The sequence below is a fragment of the Urocitellus parryii genome, chromosome 7, assembly GCF_045843805.1.
Source record: "Urocitellus parryii isolate mUroPar1 chromosome 7, mUroPar1.hap1, whole genome shotgun sequence".
Taxonomy (NCBI): domain Eukaryota; kingdom Metazoa; phylum Chordata; class Mammalia; order Rodentia; family Sciuridae; genus Urocitellus; species Urocitellus parryii.
This window is the reverse complement of record NC_135537.1, coordinates 8,805,995-8,812,273: the sequence shown is the minus strand read 5'-3', so window position 1 is coordinate 8,812,273 and position 6,279 is coordinate 8,805,995.

Sequence of the window (6,279 nt, the reverse complement as noted above, 5' to 3'; positions counted from 1 at the left end):
CTCAGAACTGATTCTCTCAGGGTCTGGAGGCCAGAAGCCTGATGTCAAGGTGAAGGCAGGGCCCACTCCCTGTGGGGGTGCAGCAAGGCTCAGCCTGGTGCGGCTTCTGGTGTTGACTGGCGATCTTGGAGATCCTCGGCTTGCACACATACCCCTCCATGCCCTGACTCCGTCTTCGTACCTCTTCCCTTGTGACTGTGTCCCTTTTCTTGTAAGGACACCAGTCCTATAGGGTTAAGAGCCCTCCCTAATACAGTATGGCCTCATTTTAACTTAATTACATCTGCAAGACTCTATGTGCAAGTGCAATAATGTTTTTGAATTCTGGGTGGATATACATTGGGGGGATAATTCAATCCAGCACAGGGTTTATATGTAATTAGCAAATATTTAGAGTAGGAATTAGAATTCCTACTGAGTGGCCTGCTCAGTCAGGGTGGCCCTAGTGACTCTGCTCTCCTGCAGTCCCAGGGGGCCCTTGTCTGGCCTTGAGCTCTGCCCTTTGCCTGCTTCCAGCTCATGCTCAGCTGTCACCTTGAACAGCTTAGGTCACAGCTCCTTCCTCATTAAACCTTGCATGTCTCTTGTGGCCTGTCAGGGTCACCACCCCCTCCTTGGTGGCCATGGTGGACATCCCCCCTTCTTCACATTTTCCTCTGGCCACTGAGTTACTCACTGCTGTCTCTGAAAACTCCCAGTCACCTCCACCGACTCCTTCACTAACTGCTTCCTCCTGGCCTCCGCCCATTCACTCACCCAGGGACACAGACACACTGGGCTCCTATCAGTCTTGTTGCTTCCCGTCCCTCCCACCTTGCAGCGGGCACGTGGGTGTGACTGGTGCTGTTGATGGTGGTGAGTGGAAGTGACCCGGGGCACTTGGGATGGGAACTTGCACAGTCCACGTGTCTGCCATGCTCTCCTCCTTTCTGCCACAGGAGCCAGGAGGTGGGGGCTCTGCCTGTGGACCTGGAGGGAGGAGGTGGCAGAGCCCCTGGCTGATCCTCAAGGAGCATGTCGTAGGGAAGCTATGGTGGGAATGTCGGTGCTCCCCCAGACCCTTATGTTGAAACCTGATCTCCACGTGCTGGTGAGAGTGGGCCTTGGGAGGTGTGCGGTGACCGGTGACCAGGAATGGAGGTGCCTTACAGAAGCTAGCAGGAGCTGGCGGCTCCTCCATGTGGGAGTTCATCGCAAAGGACCGCCATGTGGGAGGTGGGTGCTTCCCAGGTACCAGGCCTCCTCGGCTTTGAGCTTGGACTTGGCAGCCTCTAGTACTGTGAGAAATGAACTCCTGTTGCCCACAGGCTACCTGGTTCATAGCATTTTCTCACAGCAACTCCAACAGACTGAGAAGGAAGACTAACTCTGCTGCCAGCATTGCTAAAATTCTTCTCCTTTTCTTTGTCCCAGGGGTTGAGCCCAGGGGAGTTTTTACCACTGGGCCACACCCCAAGTCCTTTTTTTTATATTTTATTTAGACTCAGGTTCTAACTGAGTAGCTCAGAACCTTGCTAAGTTGCTGAGGCTGGTTTTGAACTTTCCATCTTCCAGCCTGAGCCTCCTGAGCCTCTGGGAATTCTAAAGGTATTTGTTACTGAGGCGAACGAAGCCTATCCTGACTGATTCACCACCCTCCAGAGCCCGTGAACACTGCCAGATCCCCCAGGAATCCTCACTTGTTCCTCTGCAACTGAGAGCCTTTCCCCCCCCCATAATTTATTATATGTGTTAGGAAAGCACAACCCAGAAGGCACAGTGTGGGGTGCTGGGAGTAGAGGGAGGAGGTGGGGCATATTTCCAACCCTCATGAGAAGCAATGAAACCAAAAATGGCATGCCTATGTGACTGCTAGTGAGCATGTGTCTTCAAGTAAGACTACAGGGTCACGGAAGAGTGCATGACCTAAGATCTACATACTTGTGAGGGTAAGGAGACACCCTCTGGGAAAAAAAAATGATATCTGAAACAGAGACTCATTAGGGTAAGCATGGGTAGACTTGACCTCACTTCCTTGTGATCTCCTGAGTCTTGTGTGTGTCCTTTTCTTTTTGTTGGTCAGAAATCTTTAGTGTATGCCTGGTATAAATATAACGTCAAATATCTTAAGCAATAAAGGGAGGGGAATATTTATTGGCTCATGTAGCAATAAAGTCTGGAGGAGTCTAGCTTCAGGCACAGCTGGATCCAGGGTCCAATATAACCAGACATCTTTCTCCTTCTTTTTTTGTCTCTAGTTCTCAGTATTTCTCGGATCAGTTTTATTTGATCTTGGCTTTGTTCCCAGTCGGGTCTTTTTTAGATTAAGTCACCAGGCTGTCAAGGAAATTACAGACATCCTCATTTCTGTGGAAGGCAGAGCCCTGAGAAATTTCCCTGGTTCTCTTTGAGAGGCTGGACCAGTTTTGAGAAGCCTGCTGCTATGCTGGCCCTTGATGCTCTGTCTGCTACCTGGCCTCCGCTGGCGGCTACCTCACCACCTGCACCAACGCCGCACCTGCCAGCCCCCGCCCCCGTGCCTGTCTGCCGCATGCGGTCAGGCAGGGCCCCCACACCTCTGGGCCACACCTGTGCCCTGCAGCAGGAGCTGTGCTTGGGGGCAGAGGCTCCGCATCCTGGGAACATGCCACCTGACACAGGTGGTGCTGAGTGACGCTGGCCGACCCACAGAAGGAAGGTCACCGGTGGGGCTGGAGGCGAAGTGTGAGGACAGGAGGGGTAAAGGGAGGGAGGAGGTGGGAGGGAGGGGTTTGGGTTTATGAACAGTCAGCTCCCTTAGAACTCCTGGCTCATCAGGCTGAGGAGGTGGCCCGGCGGCTCTCCGCTTACTTCCTGAGCTTCCACCAGCTCTTTGGCTTTGAAGCTGGGATGACCTTCTCCCCAGATGCGCCCGGTGATTTCAGTGGTGGAGACGTTAGACCCGGCCTGACTGGTTCCCCACCCACCATCACCTGGGCCTGGCCCAGGAAATACAAAGAGATTTCATAGCGACCATAAAACCTATCCCCAGCCTGACACGGGAGAAATGCCACCTGCTGCGCATCCCTGTGGTCAACGATGTCCCAGGCAGCCAGGCCCTTGGCTGGACAGGGGTAAATTACATCTCAGTCCCTGAGTTACCCTGCCCAAAGCTGCCGGAATTAGGAGGGCAAGCCTATAGATTTTTTCTTTTTTTTCCTTTCTTTTTACATTTTGCCTCCCCCCTTCCTCCTCCCTCCCTCCCTCCCTCCCTCCTGCCCTTCCTACGCTTCCTGAAGCTACATCTCAGTGTCCCTCAGACCCCTACCTGGAGCCTCCTAGCCCACAGCCCTGCAGCAGCTTTGGTTCCACAGGGACCTGTCTGCCCTTTCTGCACCTGGACTGCGGGCTCCCAGCAGTCTGTCCCTTTTACTCCCAGCAGCAGCAAATATGAGAGCAGCAGCTTTGTGCAAACCCAGCCCCACCCTGGGCACCCACCCTGCACGCTGCAAGGAATCAGAGGACAGAGGTGGGCAGCCGGGGACAGTGGCTGACACACAGGAGTTGATGTGATTTTCAAATTACACACAGACCACAGCACAGTGGCCCTGTTCCTAGGCAGAAAGGGGGTCATGCGGAGGAGAGAGACCCAGGCCCTGACCTCACACCCAGTCAGGTTCAAGGCTCACTGGGCGGATGCAGAGCTCCCTCCTCCCTGTAGGCGCAGGCAGAGGACTGCTCAGGGGCAGGCCCTCCTGCTCTGCAGGTGGCTGTGCACCAGCCTCTGTGCACCAGAGGCGATGTGGTGGCTAAGACCACAAAGAAATCCAGCTCTTGTCCCAGGCCCAAGATGGGGACCTCAGTGACCCACACGCCTATAGCACTGGGCAGGGGTCTGGTGATGCACCCCACTACCAGGCCTCACGGAAACCTCCGGCCAACGCCCGTGCCATGGGGGAGGAAGTAAACCAGGGAGCGCCAGGAAACAGGGACCATGGCTGCAGGCTCCAGGCACCTGCCAGGGGAGGCAGGGAGACAGTGGCCAGAGCCACACCCAAGGAGGGGAGGGTACCAAGATGCCCATCTGCCTGAACAAACAGACATCCCGCTTTACCACAGGTCCAAACTACAGCTGCCCAGTTCGACGATGACTTCATCTCCAGCACGTGCAACTGGGGGCCCATGAAGCCTGCTGGAATCCTGAGCTAGAAAAGTGGTACAACGCTCATCACAGTGACTTTTGGAGGTTTTAAAAAGAAGCACTTCATGTGGAGCTATTAGGAATTAACATTAGCACTACCTACATACACAGAGACACACACACATCTGAAAATAGACCACAGAAAAGTAAAGCAAAACATGGCCCAGAGATGATCCCTCCTAATGTTTTTGTGTTTTTGCCTTCCAGACACTTCTACGGGTGTGCCTATGTGCAGATGCATGCAAAAAGATAACATTCAATTACAAACAGCTAAGACAGCCTTTTGAAAGGTTATTATACAACCTTGACTTTTTTGCAGCCTGCTTTCCCCCATACATTATGAACATCTTTGCATTAAAAATAGCTACCCTCGTCTTTTCACTTTCTTATAAATACCACATGCGTAAAGCAAAACAAAACAGGAAAAACGCATGATACTCCAACGTACGGTATGATAGAATTAGTCATAAAGTGAACACCCAACGTGATAGCAGAGACCCAAGTAAGACTGAAAACATGGCCAGCCCAGAGAAGCTCCCTCCACACCACCCGTGAGGCCACACAGTATTTTTTCTATCACATGGATGAACACCTGTTCATTTACGATTCTCAAATGGTGGGACAGAGAGAGACATTGGCCATGCTCCACAAGCATGAGCATCCTGTCCCTGTGTAAACCGTCACACACCCATTTTGCATAGTCTTCCAGGAACTTGTTTGGGTAGAGTCAGAGGATTGACATCTTGGGGTCAAAGGACATACAGATGTCGAGGCTCTTGAGCTGTGGTTGCCCACTGCCTTCCAGTAGACCTCAGGTGAACAGCGGGATGTGTCTCCATCCATGTTGCTTGCCATTGAAGAGGTGAAGGCCAGAGTCTTGGTGTGTCTTGATGCACTTGCAGCCAATGACATCATTTACTTCATGTATTTATACTTGATCTCCAAGGCTCATGCACGAGAGGTACTATTAACAAAATGTTATCGTCTCATCCGCTTGTCTGATCTCTGTGTTCATAAAGAAGAAATAAAAATCCCATCCTACCCCTCTGCTTCCTGTCAGGAGCCGTGGTTCAGCTCCTGGAACTGAAGTAATTCTTGGCATGGATGCAAAGTCCTTGGCTCTGCTAATGAGGAGCTATAGGGACTGGGCTAAGTCACTGTTTTCTCTGAGCCTCCTGTTCCTCAGTTGACAATCTCAGTTGTCATTTAGCAAGTGATAGAATAATGTAAATGGAAAAGAATTGTAACTCCAGCCTTTAATAAAGCCAGGCTTATTTGCTGTCTATCAAATGTGAGGCACTGGACTAGACATGTTCTGCCTTTTATTCTGATTTGTGCAACAACCTTGCAAAACAGATGTCATAATCCCCATTTTAAATCAAAGAAATAGGCTCAGAGAGGTGAGATGACTTTTCCAAGGTTTCATGTTGGGAACAATGACTCAACCTGCTGATTCTCAAGAACCAGCTCTTTCCGAGAAGACACAGTACCATGAGCCTCTCTGGATGGACATACAGAAAGAATATCACAGTGTCTAGAGAATGTCATTCTCAGAATGTTCCTGGAGAAGCTCACTCTTCTGCCCTGGTGGGACCATTCACACCCACATGCAGGGTGGGAGGGACCACTGCTCCCGGGAAGACCTTCCCCGTCGCTCAGGGCCCACCAGATGTCCATTTCTTCTATGGGTCCCTTCCTTGTGTCTGTCTCCTTATCTTGGCTTGAGTCCCACCACCCAGGAAGCTCTTCCTCATGAAAACTTGGAATGTCTAAACCAGAAGAGCTCCAAGAAGAACAGGATGAGAGGGTCTTTCCATGACTAAATGTCTGCCCTTGGCCAAGGGGTGGTTGGGTTTTCATTTTGCAGATGGAGAAGCAAATCTCAAGCTGGTAAGGTCTGGGACCAAGGTTCCCCACTACTGGGAACATCTCACACTTCTTTAGCACCTGGTGCTGAGGAATACTGCAAACCACTCTCATGCGGTCACCCTAACCTTCCCTGTCTCCAGGAGTTGGTGCTTTGGTGTCACGGAATGGAAATTCCAAGGCAGACAAGTTTTAAGTCAATTTATCTACATGTCCCAGGAAAAAGTAGAGCTGGGATTGGAACCCAGGGAGTT